The following is a 17,647-nucleotide window of genomic DNA, read 5'->3' as shown; positions in this document are numbered from 1 at the left end:
GTGAGAACTGACTTGCTAAACCCAAAGCTTCTCAACCTCAGCTGTATTTTACAATCATTTGCGATGCAATTAAAACACTGTGATACTGCATATGCCTGAAAGATTCTGTTTGGAAAGCTCCTGAGAACAACTGGCCACGTAATCTGAGGTAGAAATAAGAACAGAGCCATGGATAAAGCTGTTAACAGTAGCAGCCACCTGTAGAAGCTGGTGCAATCAGTGACACAGACAACGCTTTCGTTTTCTCTATTGTTCTCCTGAGCAGTTATCACTTGCACAACATGTACAGGTTACTCTAGTCATGCTAACTCACGCTAAGCTTCTGCACTTAGGCTCTGGCACAATTTAGCACGTTTGTTTGCTTGAGATAAGCCTTAGGATTGAGGAGGGCTAGGCAGGTAAATGCAGACAAAAAGGCAGTATGGGAAAATCGTGATATGAAATCTTTAAAAAAAAATGCTTTTATTTTCAAACCCTTGCATTTGAGGGACATCACTGTCAAGGATCCCTTCCACTACATCACAAGGAACCAAACCAGGGACTTGTGAAGGAACAAACATGTTAGTTTGTCGTTTATGAAAGGTTTCTTTATTCAATACTTTTCGTTATTCTGTTGCAACTGATGATTAGAACCACAATAGAATTAGAAAAAGTCTAATATCAAAAATAGAAACCTGTTATACTATACACACACAAACACACACACACACAGACTAGCTTTTTACGACATAACTCTAACCTTTTAAGGCAATAAGGAAAGAAAAAATGAAATAAAGCAAATGCATGCTTCAACAATTCATATGATTAGATGTATCTAGTATTTTGTAGCAGTGTAAAGATACAGGGATATTGCTAAATATCCCAGATATAACATGATGGGTTTTTCTCACCATGATTATCCTTCAGAAAAGAGGGGCTTTCTGGAAACAAATTCTTTGCAAATCTAGTATTTTATTTGAAAATAAAAGCATTTTATTTTAAAGATTTCATATCACAGTTTTCCCCATACTGTCTTTTTGTCTGCATTTACCTGCCTAGCCCTCCACAATCCTAAGGCTTATCTCGAGCAAACAAACGTGCTAAATTGTGCCAGAGCCTAAGTGCAGAGGCTAAGTGTGAGTTAACGTCACTAGAGTAACCCGTACATGTTGTGCAAGTGACAACTGCTCAGGAGAACAATAGAGAAAATGGAAGCGTTGTCTGTGTCACTGATTGCACCAGCTTCTACAGGTGGCTGCTACTGTTAACAGCTTTATCCATAGCTCTGTTCTTATTCTACCTCAGATTACGTTGCCAGTTGTTCTCAGGAGCTTTCCAAACAGAATCCTTGAGGCATATGCAGTATCACAGTGTTTTAATTGCGTCTCAAATGATTGTAAAATACAGCTGAGGCTGAGAAGCTTTGGGTTTAGCAGGTCAGTTCTCACCAGAGTTCTGTGCCCCTGAACTTTAATTTTTGTACCGACATAGAGTAATGAGAAGCAAGGAAGGAGGGAGGGAGGGAGGGAGAGAGCTAGCCAGAACAACAAAACAGGTGCTTCTCATTGATATTACTGCTGCCACTAGGAGTCCCAAAAGACATTCTGAGTAGCCTTTCATGCTCTCCGGAGACCCAGGTCTCTGAGGGTTCTGGCTGTAAGGGCTGAACAAGTATCTCAGGATGGTGGCCCATTGGTTTAACTAGAACTGGAAAAGCCTTTGTTGTTTACTTGGAATTATTAGCGAAACAAAAGCATGCTGTGAGTGGGCAGTTGATGATCAGCTAAAGGAGGCTTAAGCGGAACCCCTTTTCCTAGGAATTTCTCTCAAGGAGGTTATATGTGAATATTCAGGAATTTCTTCACAAGGGAGATAGGTGTCTGGGGGTAACTGGCTAAAGTGAAGCCAATATTGTAATATTTTTTATTCAGGTGAAATAAAGAGGAGGGCAGTGAATTCAGGCTTTTGCTACCTTGAGCACATCTAATGCGATCAGTAGCTTTCCCCATTTACAACTGGAGAAATTGCGAGTCAAACACTCAAGGAAAATTTGTCCACAGTTGTTCAGCGAATGACTGGTAATGAAGGGATTGGAATCCAGGTTGGCCTATGTTAGTTTTAACTAGAATGCCCCTGAGAACAAAGGTGTCCGGGCACCAGGTCACTTTAAATATAACCCAAGTGGCCTCTGCCTTTGATCTTGGCAGCTGCCTTTTAGTTAAAGAGCAGCAGTTATTTTCAAACTGTTGAAGGTGTATATACAGTAAGACAGAGGGATACATTATAGTCAGCACTGCCCAATAGGACTTGCTGTGACGATGGCAATGTGCTATATCTGCAGAACAGTTCTGTAGCCAGCAGTCATGTGTGGATACTTAAGTTAATTTTAAAATAATTAAAAATTTGGTTTTTTAGTCACACTAGCCGTATTTCAAGTACTCAAAAGCCATGTGTGGTTACTATTTTGGAAAGCACAGTTCTAGATGATGACTCACTCTTTAGATGCCAAAATAGACCTTGTCCAATTCCAGCCTTGGCTGTAGAATATGCATTTTCCAACGGAGAAAACCCCAAGTCATCATTAAAATGTATCAAATATTCAATAAATGAAATTGTACTGTTTAAATTTCACAGATTTAATGGCGACATTGTAGCCTAGAGACAGGGAGTCAGATCTGACTTATAATTCTGCTTCTGACACCAACTGGCAGAGAAATAAAAGGGGCTCATCAATATCCCACCAAATCAGATGTTCTAGTCTTTGGATCAGAATTGCATTTTTAACAATTTCTCTACTTTGCACCTGAAAACCAGAAATCATTAACCTATGAAGTAGATATTCAATTACAACTCCCATTTCATTGCTGCATAGTTTTCGTATGAAGACTTTTTCTATAACACTTAAGAAACTGCAAATCTAAATAGAAAATAAAAATCAAGAGGAAAATTTACAGGTTCTTATGGGTCAGAGGGACCTAGAGCAAATGTAGCCACTTGTATGGCCCTCTTCTCTTTCTTTTTACACAAATTTTACCGTATCTGTTATAAATAGTAGGTAAGCACTTGGGATAGAGTGGGTATAGGGAGGCAGGGAGAGTAGGGAGTCAAGTTCACTGAAACACCACATGAATGCTGTGTGGTATTTGGCAATAGAAATTTTTTAAAAATCAATTAGGTCATTGTGTTTGTTTCTCTGCAGGTGTGGGAAAAAACAATTGAAGTAGTACAATCTGATCACTTAATGCTCAGGAAAGAACACTTCAATTCCTTCCTATTATTGACAGAAAATACTTTGTACAAACATCTCCAGGAGTGCATAGTATATGCATTTAACAGACGTATCTCTGTGTGCTTGTATGTGTTTTTGTATAAAAATGTAAAATACATAACATTTTGTGATACTACTACTTTATAGTAGTTTTGCTTTTTTGCATTATGCTTCAATGATTCTCAAGAATTTCTTGAAGGAAATTTTATTCCTGAAGGAATGAAAATAAAATTTTATTAAGAGCATAGCCAAAAAAAAAAACCCGCTGGTGTTAATTATCCAATTATTCTGCTGATAATTTTACATTAATACTGGGGATGATGGGAGAGGAGGAACATGAATAACGTGTCCTAGGACAAGCAGTGATAAAGAGAAGAAAAATGAGGTGAACCTGAAATGGAGGTACAAGTTCTCTTGGCTCCATGCCAGCCAGTGCCACCTGACAGTTTCTTTCTCCACAACTAGTTTCAATCAGTGTGACAGCCTTTAAAATAGTAAAGATTAACTCAATAAAGCAGGTGTTAAAGTGGTCAATATTACCCTTCTTTTTGCTTTCTTAAAAAAAATAATAAATAAATCATGTATAAGTTACACTAAAGACGTGAAATAAGTGATGACAACTTAATACTCTATAATTTTTAAATAACTTCAACATGGTTACCTTTTCTCATTGTGATTCACAACAACCCTGTATGGTCGGTATTCCCATTTTGTATATGAAGAAACCGAGGTTTGCAGGTTTGAATGATTTGAGTAGTAAGTGACAAAATGATGATGAGACCCAAGTTTTCTTAAGACAAGCCTAATTCACTTCATGCTATATCATTCTGATAAGGACTTCATTTTATTGCTTTTTGGATTTTTGTTGTTTTTTACATTTCTCGTGGAAAGTATCACTTCTTTACGGTCTTTACTCCAAAGTCACCGTCTCAATGATAGATCTCCTGAACACATCTCATATTTTAATAATTTCATTTTTATTGTAATAACAGATTTGCTAGCAAATGCATCCATATTAAATGAGTAGGAATCAGGTTCCCATTAGGAAATAAATGATACACTCGAGTTAATGAAGTATGAACACACTATTTATAGGTGTACAGGCATAATTAAGGAAACATGTCAAGATAATGCAGCACCCAGGAGCCAGCAGCAGTGGGAAACCATCCTTGCCTCTGAAAGGGTGACAGAGGGAACTAAAGCTAAGTTTTGGAAGAAGACTTCTGATTAGAAGCTGAGACTGGTTAGGAAGAAGGATGTGTGGAAATATGTAAATTGACTTCTTTTTCCTCTTACCTTTTGATCTCTTATCAATGACTTCAATGGGCTGAGCGGAAATGGAAACCATAGGTCAAGGAATCCTAGGTAGTTTAGTCTCCCAGGGCAAAGAGCAGGGAAGATAATGGATCTGGAATGATAAGCAGAAAGTAACCAGCACAACTTACCAAGCATAAATAGACATTTCTCCCTGCCCAATTTTCAGTAAAGATAATTTCTATCAAAAACCTTGTGTCACTCTATGTTCACAACTACCTTCCATTGAATTGCTTCTTTTTGGGAGAAATAAGTTGCAACCATGCAGCACCTTTCCAAAACACATTACTTTGTTTCAATGTTATATTCCTCAAATTTAGCATATATGTTAAACTGTATGCTATTAGATTTCCTAAAGAAATAACTTGCTTTCACTTAATTTGCTAATGATAAAGCCATTATTGTAAATTCTCACTAAGCATAAGCAAAATATTCAGTTGTACATTATATGATTACTACCTTTATCTCTTTATGCTAGTTTAAAGTCCAGCAACTTTAGGAAAAACATAAAGATAATCATGTACACTATAAACTATATTCATTATGTGGTATCTATAACAGTGTCAGGATTTGGAACTTTGACATTCAAAGCTACAACTATGCGTCTGAACACGATCAGCAAATTTTAGTGTTTGAACATTTTAGAATTCAGCATAACTTGCATACTTGATATTATATTTTAGAGAGGCTAGGTTTCACTAATATTACTACTTTTTACAATATTTTTTGTATTTTTTTTTTGGCCATGCTGCACAGCCTGTGGGATCTTAGTTCCCGGACCAGGGATTGAACTCACTCCCTCGGCAGTGAAAGTGCGGAGTCCTAACCACTGGACTGCCAGGGAATTCCCTGTAATGTTTTAATTTAAAAATAAAAACAAAATTTACTGCAAATAAATCAAATACCTCTGTGAAAATGACCAAATTCTTGAATTAAGTCCTTTTAGTTATTGCACATTGCTGTTCACTAACTTTTTTTTTTTTTTTAGCAAAACCCCATAAAGAGAAAAGTTATTTCTATAACACGGAGCTATTTTATTCTACTTTCCTGATCATTAACTTATATATTTATTCAGTCTTTCATTCAGTAAATATTTGCTGACCATCTACTGTGTGATAGACACTGCACCAGGTGGTTTGCAGTTATTGTAGCTCATTGATTTTTGAGGAGTCTATTCTGTGTTGAATAGAGCTACTTGAAAGACAGCTTGTCCTGATTAAAATTTGATTTCTTTTATCTTCCAATCATATATGTCTCTGGATACATATTTTATAAATATGTTTGTATGTTGGTAAGACATACAGAGTCAGCACATAATCAGCAATTATTTCAATGATTTTAAGCCATCTGGAGAATACCACTTTTTATGGTCATGGCAGTAGAAGTGGGATGATGGCTAGAGCCAGACTGGGTGGATGGTCAACACCATTGTGCCATCTATTTCCATCTCCCAAAACAATAAAAAAAAAAAAAGTAAGCAATGACCAACCAGCTTCTAGGTAATTGCCTTGATAGCTTTTGTGATATTTCATATCCTCAGTTTTGGGAATTATTAGTCATTAAAGATAACAGGCGTCACTAAGTAAATGTTCTTAATATATAAATATCTAAGCATATTTGATATTTAAAAGATTTCCAAGTCACAATTTCAGTTCAATTCTGTGAATATTAGTGAAATATTGCTCACAATTTCAGTTCAATTCTGTGAATATTAGTGAAATATTGCTATGTCCTAGGAATTATGCTGGGCATTGGGGCCACTAAAATAAATAAAACATGAATTTTGCCCTTAAGTGGCAAGTTGTCATATATCATCTATACATTGGAATGGCGGAGGATATAGAGGAACAGTATTGGATCAAGCATTTTACAGGTAGATAAATGTAATTCTACTTGTTGCATAATAAGCCTCATTGTAGAGGATACAACATGCCCAAATAATTGATATAAATATCCTACATGAATCTAGGAAAAAACCTGACTTGAAAATATACATGACCATAAAGCAGAAACTAACACACCATTGTAAAGCAATCATATTCCAATAAAGATGTTAAAAAAAAAAAGAAAATATACATGACCGAAAACATACCTTTTTTGATAAAATTATTTTTTAAAGAAACAATTGTAAATAAACTATTATGTGCTATTTGTCTAATATATGAAGTAACAGTGTACTGTACAGGGACCTGATTTCCTTGTGACATAGTGATATGGTCTCTATGTTGAATAGCCTTTTAATCAGGATCAGCAGAGAGACCGTGGAGAATTTAAGATATTCTAACATTTTTTAAGTAAGTTTCAAAATAGCATTAGCATTATAGGTCCTTAGTAAGTATAAGAATATCTTAACAGTATCAAAAAATACTGTCTATAATGTATAAGTTTAATTCTATTTAAAATTACATAATTTTGATTCATACCAATACAATTCTATTTTAGATAAAACAGTGTTTAAAGTTTTACTATTTAATTTTTTAGTGCGTTTTTCCCATTTTGTATTTTTTTAAATATTTTACGTCAGACTTTGAGAGAGTCATATCCCCCTGTGGTGAATCTATATTGTAGAAATGGTGCTATTTTTTTTGTTTGAGGCTGATGAAAACTTAGCCCTAGAACACTGACATAAATGTCATTCTACTCCAAAACTTAGAGTCCACTGCATTTCTCTGTTCTAGTTTTAAATTCCCAGGAGAGAAATGAATTGGTTCAGCTTATACTAGATGCCTCTACTGTGCTTTAAGGTATAACTAGGGGTGCGTGGCCACTGAGTCCAGCAATCACTATAATTTACATCCTCTACATTCAACGAAGGCCCCACTCAATAGGCTCAAATATAGAATCTAGGCAGAATATTCTTCTGTCTTGATAGAATATGTTTTATGAAAATAATTGTAGCATTAAGTACAAAATGAATAAGAAACCTCATTTAAATATTATTACTTGGATACCCCTAATAAGTGCAGCCTCTTTTTAATCCCAAGGAACTTTTTATATAAGTAACTTGGAAATATTGGTCTAAGTACCAAAAAGGAGGAATAAAAACACATATGGTCATTCATGAATGGTAATACTAATTAAAATACTATTAAACTATTAATTTATTATGGTTAAAAATTTAATGAGTATGATCTTTTCAATTCACTTGGTTTTCTTCAATTATTTTAGTTATTTCCTATATTTATAAATATTGAGTGTTTCTCTTCCTCCATGCCTCTTCAGGTGACATTTCTCCACTATTCAGACAAAATAATACAATTTAGAAATACCTTTTCCTGAAAAAATATTTTTAATGTATTGTTTTATATTGTGTGAGCATGAAGAATTACAAATTAAAGTACTCTGCTTTCCTTAATTTATTATTTCTTTAGCCCCAGCAGGCTGTTGTGAGTGATCCTTGGAAACAGCAGTAAATGAGCATTTTGTAGCACTGTGAAATGTAGGAGGCAGTGTTATTTTAGTACTGAAGTGTGGGTGTTTGTAAGAATTAAGTCTTCTGGTTTTATGACTATTTATGTTGAGACTAGTAGGTGGACTCAAGTACAAATGGGAAATGGGGTAGTGGGAATGCTGAGTGATTGGTCTGTAGTATTCACCTTAACATTTTAGAAAGAATGATTGTAGTTTAGAAAGAAGGATAGTAGTATGAATATAGATGTAACATGTTGTGTTTGGACTCTCAAAACCCTTTCATATGTGTATAGCCCACCTGTTTTTTAATGCTGAAAATTGCATGGTGTGAGATTGAATGGGCTATTTCCTAAATCTTGAATTATGATAAAAATATCTTCTAGGGACCAGTAACTGTGTTGTCCTATGGAGATGATAATTGGTTATTAGTCGCTTATTTCTTTGTAACTTAAAATCCTACGTCATAAACATTTGCAAACATTATAGATGGGTTGGTTGGTTGAGGTTTACAGGCTTGCTAGTCAGGGCAACTACATTTGGATCCCAGTTTCACTATGGATTTGTATGTGGTCTTGAAACAACCCTGACCAATTATATAAACCAAGCTCAGTTCCAGCTTGTAGGCCTCTTGAGGCCAATGGGTTGTAAAGGGCCACCTGCTGCTATGTCCAGGTGTACAGCCTGAAACTCTTCTCAGAGTTTGTGTTTTTTGAAATGTTTGAAAATTGATACGGTAACATCAAACAAAATAAAAAGAAAAACAAAGGTCTGCCATTGAAGTCTTAAGCAGTTTCTATCTAACAGGAAGTTGAGATCTTTAATACTACCTTTAGCCTGAAAGTGGCTGTGAATGGGTAAATACCTGAAATAGACCTTTTAGTTACTGGAACATAAAGCAGAGACCCTGTATTTAAATGGTAATATTTAGCTTCACCATTTCCTAGGTGCTGTAACTATGTTGAAGGTGAAATGCAATGAAGGTTTCTAATTTGGAGGCTGAGTTGCTACCCTCAAGGCTTTGGGGAAAAGAACGCAAGTTAGGATGAGAGAATTTAGGAGGAAAAATAAAGTTCGCTCCCTGCCCTTCTTGCCTCACTTCTGTTTAAATTTTTTTTTTTATTGAAGTATAGTTGATTTACAATAGTATATTAGTTTCAGGTGTACAATGTAGTGATTCAGTATTTTTATAGATTATACTCCATTTAAAGTTATAAAATATTGGTTATATTCCCTGTACTGTACAATATGTCCTTGTAGCTTATTTATTTTACACGTAATAGTTTGTGCCTCTGCCTCACTTCTTGTTATGTTGAGTGTGAGTTCCTATGGTGTGAGATTTTCATAAAGAGGTGTTAAGGCTCTCTCACATGAAGAGCTACCACTGAGTCCACGTGACAAAGAGTGGCACAGAGCAGGAATGAAAACCAGTCCTGGTGCCCCAGCACTGGCTGACTGAACTGATTTTCTTTGCCCGCTTCTATATACTGATTCGTTATCTAGCAAATCAAAATGCACATTTCTATTTTGTTTATTACCTCCTTACTAGTTCTAATAGTGGTTTTTAAAAAATAAATTTATTTATTTATTTATTTATTTTTGGCTGTGTTGGGTCTTTCATTTCTGTGCGAGGGCTTTCTCCAGTTGTGGCAAGCGGGGGCCGCTCTTCATCGCGGTGCGCGGGCCTCTCTCTATCGTGGCCTCTCTTGTTGCGGAGCACAGGCTCCAGACACGCAGGCTCAGTAGTTGTGGCTCACGGGCCTAGTTGCTCCGCGGCATGTGGGATCTTCCCAGACCAGGGCTCGAACCCGTGTCCCCTGCATTGGCAGGCAGATTCTCAACCACTGCGCCACCAGGGAATCCCTCTATAGTGTTTCGAACTTCTTTGGGGGTTTCTCATTGTACTAGCCTGCGCTGTCTACAAATAACTGTGCTTCTGCCTTTTCAATAGCTACAGCTCTACTTTTGTTTCTCTCCTTAGCATATCAGCTATAGTATACATCCTTTTAAAATTAGAGAAATAAAAGAAAAAGAATCAGTACTTGAACAGCTATGGGAAAGGAGGCTTTGGGTATAAAGGGATGAAAGGAAGATAAAAATGATTTTAGCAGCTAAGATGTGATGTGATGATAACCTGGACCAAAAAGAGAGCTAAGGAAATAGAAAGAATATATTTGAAAGGTATTCAAACAGGGAATTGACTAGGCTTGGTCAACCAAAAATTAATTTCTAGTCTTCAAACCAGGAGCAAAGGAGTCTAATTTTGAGTAGCCACACAATTGATTATATTATTAGTCTACCAACATCTATTTATGTCAGAGGAGTTGTGACAAAGAAAATTAATTGTAATTCTCAGTTTCTAAGGGATTCTAAGATTATAGATTCAAAATAAATTAATATATATCCATTTACTATATCTTTACAGTTTGACACTGCATGTACTTTAAGAGTAATTAAGATTCAGCCATTCATTCAATAACACTTACTGAGCTGCTTTTTGCCAGGAGTTGTTGTAGGCTTTTTGAATACAGCAGTGGACAAAACAGGCAAAACTCCGCCCTCGTGCAACTTACTTTCAAGTAGGAGGAAAATGACCATAAGTAAAATAATTAAGTACATATGTATTGATAGTTTGTCCAAGGGTGATGAATTCTATGAAGAAAAACATTTACGAAAAGGAAGAGAGGAAGTGCCATTTTAAATAAGGTATGAGGGAAAGCCCCATTAAGGAAGTGACATGGCAGCAAACACCCAAAAAAGAATAAAGAGCTAGACATGCAACTGTCTCTGGGGACAGAGAGCAAAGCAGAAGAGTGGCCTGAAATGGATGCTCTCTGGGTATGTTTGAAGAAGAGCTCAGCCAGTGTGTGCAGATCAGAGTGGAAGCATAGAAGAGAAGAGATGAGGGCAGAAAGATAAGCATGTGGTGAGTGTGAGCAAGTGGGACCTTGTCGGCCATTGAAGGATTCTGGCTTTTTCTCTGATTAAAATGAGAAACCATTGGAGGGTGCTGAGCAGAGCTGTGAGGTGATCTTATGAACATTTTAACAGTATCACTCTGGCTATTATGGGGAGTACAGACTGTGGTTGGTGATGGGGGATGGGATCAGAAGTGAAGAGACCAGTTAGGAAACTATTGCAAATAAACCAGGCAAAAGATGAAGCTGGTTTGCACCAGAAAGATCGCAATGAACATGATGAAAATAAGTGGACTTCTGTGTGTATTTTGCAAGTATTCTGACTAGCTGATGGCCACAATGTGGGGTAGAAGAGTGAAAGAAGAGTCACGTATGACTTCAAGGCTTTTGGTTTGAACACCTAAAGTAATGAATTTGAAAAGGAGATGGGCAAGATTGCAGGGGCTGGGGGTGGTGACTGTTTCGGGGTAGGTTCTGATTTGGCCTTGTTACGTTTGTGCTTATTTGTGCTACACATAGGAGAGGTTATATAATAAGCAATTGGGCATGTGAGTCTGGAATCCAGGGACTGATTCAAGTTGAAGATCTTAAACATAGAGTAGGCATGTGCCATCAGACTGGATGAGTGGTCTAGGGAAGAGTGGTCCAAGAAATGAACCCTGGAATCCACCACTAATAACAGGTTAAGGAGGTGAGAAGGAAACAGCATTGAATCATGAATTTAAATACTCTTTTCTTTTTTTTTTTTAAGTTTACAAAATAACTTTCCATATATTATGGCATTTGGCCTATGGAATAATTCTGAAAAGCATGTAGTGATAGAACTGAAAGTTGGTTAATATTTTCTCTGCAATTTAATATTTGCAAACATTCCAACTTTCATTTGTTTCCTTTGATGCTTATGTACATTATCATACATATCCAGAAAATAAATTTGATGCTGTTGTGGTTCTCTGCATACACCATGTTTCTTCACACTTATAAGTGTTTTACATAAGGTTCTTTATCCTAACTGTGCCCTTCCCTGTCTTATTCACCCTCAAAATCTTGTATAGCCAGGCAAGAAAACTTTGTCCTCTTTCCTAAGGAGACATCAAGGTTAGGGAGAGGAGCTTCAGACACCAGTGACCCTGCTAGGGAAATGACATCTACCAGAAGGCCATGGGAGTGGCAGGAGATTAATCCCACGTTTGCCCTGGCCATCCACGGAAGCTTCTAAGAACACCTCCAACTTATTATGGGAATGAACCATCCACTTCCTACTCTTCTGTTAAGTTTTCTTCTATTACTGAAGAAAACAAAGTGTGAACAAGAACAACCATAGCAAAGCAAAATATTCCCTAAATCCTAATCTTCCCTTAGCCTAATCCAGTTTTCCTACAGGAACTAGAAAGGAGAGCTGTTTGTTTTTGTTGCATGCAGAGGAAGTTAGGGTGTGCTTCCTGCAACTTTCAGAGCAAGGTTCCAGGTGGGGAGCTACAGTAGTGACCACAACAAACTAACCTCTTTCATGGAGCCCAGTTAGTACTTCTCAAATACTCTGTGGTGAGGGCCATTTATTTTCCCTAAATCAAGCACAAGTCATACGTTTGTAAAGTACAATAAAAATGGATTATTATAAAATGAAATAGTAAAGCACACATAATGAAAGTCCAAACTTTTTATTATTACATTTCATAAACATAGCATGTGAAAACAGAATTATAAATTGTATGTATGCATTAAGTAAGGGTGTATTGGGACTAGTACAGAGAATTACTATTATACTTGTAATTTTTTTTGTTACTCTGTAATCAACACAAAACAAAAAGTTATGAAATAAATAGTAATTGTTCATGTTAACAACCTATGTGCACACTTTGAGTGAACATCATATATATCAATTATTTAAATATTTTAATGTGACATGTGCTTCCTTATTAATTTACCTAATCTTCTTGGATTGACTATAGCATTTTTTGCAGGGAATAATGTATAATCTAAACTATTTCCATGCTTTATATTAATCGTAGTCAGAGTAGAGAAATGAATCTCAGACAATATGTTGGCAGGAATGGAAGAAGAGATTTTGAAGCAATTTCAGCAGTCTTAAGATAGTCATTTTAAACTTTTATCCAAAATGAGACAAATTTTGCTGTATTTTCAAAATTCATCATCAATTCTTTATTAGTAGCCAGTTCCAGTAGTTATCCTGTAAATTTATAGTTAACTACATTTTTGATAAAAGATATTGCTTCAGGATCTATGAATACCTATATGTGGATCATTTTTGTTGGAATATACAATTCAAAATATCTTATTAATATTGTATGATAGTCTGTGATAACTTTTTTGCAAATGAGCAATATCAAGAGTATTATCATATTTTACTGATAATTATACTTAATTTATGGATCATGTCATAAATAATTGTAGAAAATCTGTTCTTTTAAGCTTCTAACTTTTGCTTTGCCCTTTGACCTTACCTGCCATTGCAAAACATGTTACATTTCTTCCTTGTTAGTATTAAGATGATCAAAACACCAAATATATTAGACAAATAAAGAAGGCTGGCTGTCTAACTCACATATATAAAATTTGGGAATGGGCTGTTTCTTATCTTGCAGAAACAAGAGCTTTTGTGTTGTTCAAACATTCTCAACAGAAATTCTCACATCTATAACTTTTGTGTCTCAGTGTGCAGTAGAGTTGCTTATAATTGACTTCTATCTTATCATATAAAAAAGAGAATAAGTTTGCATTTAATGCATTAGCTTTAACATAATTCACAAATTTTACCACACTTCTAAGAAAGCTGGTATTCAGCTGAGTTTTTTAATTGTGTAGCAAGACTTGTTCTTTTTGTTTTTGTTTTTGTTTTTAGTGAAAGAAGGAGTACATTAGTTCACGGTCTGTATTAGCTCCTTAATCACAGTGCTCCAAAATGTTTCCCTGCCATTGTAGCTTGCCAGTCTACTTCTACAGAAAACTTAAGCCACAAAACAAATTTGTTGACAGAGATCACACACTTGGAGGTCGTGGCATTGTCAAATTGCTGTAAAAGTTTCTAAGCGTTTATTTTCAGCTTCTGTAGTTATCTCTTTGCTGTTAAGTAATAAACAGTTTGTAACTGGCACTTTGAGAAGCACTGTTGTGTATGAAATGGAGATAACACCTACTTTGCAGAGGTGTGGTTAGGATTACCAATAATCTTGGAATAGCGCCTATCAAACAGTAGGCATTTGATTTAAAAGAACTATTAAATTGCATTATACAATATACTCCATTTTAAGCAAACCTGCAGTTGCAGAAGGGGGTAAATAAAATGCTTTATCTGAACTTAAAAATGTGAATAGTCTTATGGAGAAATGTATTTGTCTATCTATACCTATGCGTCGTCATGTAGATATACAGAGATATAGATAAATTATTATGAGTGTCTCCTGTAAGAAAAACTAACAAACTGCTAGAGAATGGTGACAGCATAGGCAGAGTAATTGTATCAAATTAGAGAGATCAGAAGAAACTCAAAATAGAAGATGGATTTTAGGACTGGCTTAAAAAGATGGCAGAACAAGTTGCTGCAGTTTAAGACAGCGCTGAAAGCTTTCTATGCATTTTGCTGTTACACTCCTCTCCTGCCACATTTTTCTCCACGTAGGATATACTGGGGAAATCGTGGATAGTCTATTTTAGCTGAGAGTGTTTGAAAAGCATTAACTCATAGAGTACTCACAATGGAGGTGTTGTTATGTGCATTTTATTTATAAAGATACTGAAGCAGAGACAAGTTCAGTAACTTGCTTAAATTTGAAGTGTGGGCAGTGGTACAAGGACATAATCCTGGGCAGTGTGACCTCAATTACAGCCTGTGCTACCCACAGGTTCCTGGGGAATAAGTGGGAGCTGAGAATGGAAAGGTTAGAGTGAATTTACACAGGGAAAATAATGGGCAGGGAGTGCTTCCAACACAACTCAAGGTAGGCTCACGGTACACAAGGTAAGCTCTGACAGGTGGCTGAGAGAAGGAGGTATAACTGTCCTGTGCGCTGGGAGGGTCAAGCTGGCACTGCTGTGCATGAAGAAGCAGAGCTACAAGCGGGGTGGTGGGGAACTAAGAATGAAAGCAGGGTGGAGTCTCATTTCCTGCCTTGGTTAGGTCTAAAAAGTATATGAAGGTAAAAATCAATTGTAAGTTTAAATTGTTTGAAGTGCCTAAAATCATCCCTGAATGTGAGAAGCTAGACTGTCTGAGGAACGAGCAGCTCTGCGTCCCTCATATCACATTTCCGCTCTGGGGTATTTGCTTGCTGAGTGGGTATTTGCTTCCCATGTGGCGCAAGGCCAAGTAATTCAATCGAGGGGCAGTTAAGGACCCGAACCAGGAAGCAGGAAAGGAAAAGAAAATGCAACTGTGAGAAACACTGAGAACTTTGAATTTATACTGGCAATTAACTGGCCAAATATATAATTTAGGAGGAGTCATGGGATTCTTTTTTTTTTTTTTTTAATTATTAATTAATTAATTTATTTATTTTTGGCTGTGTTGGGTCTTCGTTTCTGTGCGAGGGCTTTCTCTAGTTGTGGCAAGTGGGGGCCACTCTTCATGGCGGTGCGCGGGCCTCTCACTATCGCGGGCTCTCTTGTTGCGGAGCACAGGCTCCAGACGCGCAGGCTCAGTAGTTGTGGCTCACGGGCCTAGTTGCTCCGCGGCATGTGGGATCCTCCCAGACCAGGGCTCGAACCCGCATCCCCTGCATTGGCAGGCGGATTCTCAACCACTGCGCCACCAGGGAAGCCGTGAATGTATTATTATATAAACTGAAGTATTCTTGGTTTGGGTGTTTAAGAACAATATAAAACTAATAATCATTTAAAGTGAAATTACCGTGAGAATACGTGGTAAAATCACAGCAGAAAACACATGGCACAATCAAAAGCTTCAAGTTAAGAGGATTTAATAATGAAAGTACTATTATAAAAGTGTAAGGCTTAAGGCAACCAACAAAAGGCCAATGACTCAGGGACCAAAAATGAGAAGCTAGTACTATCCCTAAGCCTGAAATGGCATGAGACCTTAACCGTAACCAAAACGTGCAGCCACTACCAGAGCCAAAGGAAATGCCCTACTCCTCCCCTGCAGTCTCCTGCCATTGCCTTTCTTTGTCTAAACCTAACTCTAACCCTGAGCACGGAGGTTGAGGACTGAGTGCTGGGGAAATGCGTTCCAGAGGGGTCAGCTGCTCAGGCTATAAAGAGTACAAAAGATGAAAATGGTGAAATCAGACACAACCACAATAAGTAATAAAATCATTCATTGAGTAATCTTAAAAAGGATTATCTGTAGGATTTGTAATATATATTTTATTGAGGTTTATTAAATGAACTTTATCTTTTTTAAAGTCACTATTTGCAGTTACTTTGAAGTGCTAGGTCAGGTATTAAAGCTTATTTTCAATGCTATAAATGCTTTTTTAGATGTTTTCTTTACTGGCAAGAAAAGTGCATTAAATTCAAATAATTTAGAGTATTAACTATTTTAATTAATAATCGCTGTGTTTCACAATCCTAGTAATATATCTTTGGAAGTAAAATAATAAAGCTAAGAGATTAGTTTTGTAATTGTGTCAAGACAGTATAATTACTGACCTTTGTATTATCACATACTTTTATAAAAAATCAGCATAGTTAAAAGAAACTCATTCTGATATGCCTCATTTATTATAAATTTTCCAAGTACATTATCAATCACTTGGAACATTATACTGTATCAGTGAGTTAATCATGGCATATGTGTAATTATTGGCAAGGCTGACTCTTAACTTTTTGTGTAAAGTTGCCCCATGTACTATTTCATGAACCAATACATTTAGAATTATTACTTTACACTTTACTTCTGTTAAAATAATGACACATCGCATGTTCACATTTTACTCATTAAAATAACAGTAATGAAATTAATGGTCTTCCTGATTGTAGGTTTTTTATAGTTTTTTTCTAACTACTCTTTGTATCACTTATTCTTTCATGGTTAGCATACATGCATAGAATAGGGATTGTTTTAATTGGCGGAAATTGTTAAGGGAAAGTGTGAAATACTTCCTCTTTCTCTTCGTTGCAAGATTAAAAGATTCCCCCTACAGTTACCAAATGATAGTGGAGAAATGAAGGATGGGGGCAGAGAAGAATAAATACTTCTCTTTGAATTGAACCATGGGGAATTTCTGGAAGATTTACAACCATATTGGCTCATTGATTACTCAGACGGCAGAAGGATACTCTCAGTGTGTGCTCCTTTATTCTAATGAAAAAGACTATTAACCCACCTCAAAATGTATACTGAAAGTTTTATTTTTGTTAAATGGAGAGCTCTGTTTAACCTGTTTGGAGAATTGGAGCTCTACTTGAAAATGAGCAACCACTTTTAAAGAAGTATCACTGCAATTACAAATCAAGTGGAAGTTAGAATTGAGATAGTGTTGTTATATTCTGATTGCAAGATAAATGTAGTCAGGAACTGTTGAGTTCTTTGTGGTCCAGAGATTATGCAGAAAATTATAATTTCACTAAGTTACCCAAATTGACCCCAAAATGGAAAAGCAGGCTAGAAACTGCTTCAAGGATTCTGAAAAGCACCATTAATACTGCCTCTTTCAATGACCTTAAAGTGAGAGTATTAAGGAAATCATAGCAGGTTTCATTGAGATCATTCTCTTTATTGAATAAAATTGAACATTTAAGTAAATGAATGATCATTTTTGGACAACCTAATATGAAAATA

General features: G+C 36.2%; 1 protein-coding gene across 5 annotated transcripts in view; it reads left to right on the top strand.

The window, feature by feature from the left end:
• CADM2 (cell adhesion molecule 2) overlaps nucleotides 1-17,647 on the top strand; it is a 1,048,372-nt gene that overhangs the window by 806,618 nt on the left and 224,107 nt on the right. The gene's annotated exons all lie outside the window — the stretch shown is intronic.

The sequence above is a fragment of the Balaenoptera physalus genome, assembly GCF_965194825.1.
Source record: "Balaenoptera physalus genome assembly, chromosome: 4".
Lineage (NCBI taxonomy): Eukaryota > Metazoa > Chordata > Mammalia > Artiodactyla > Balaenopteridae > Balaenoptera > Balaenoptera physalus.
This window is presented reverse-complemented; position numbering and strand designations above follow the sequence as displayed.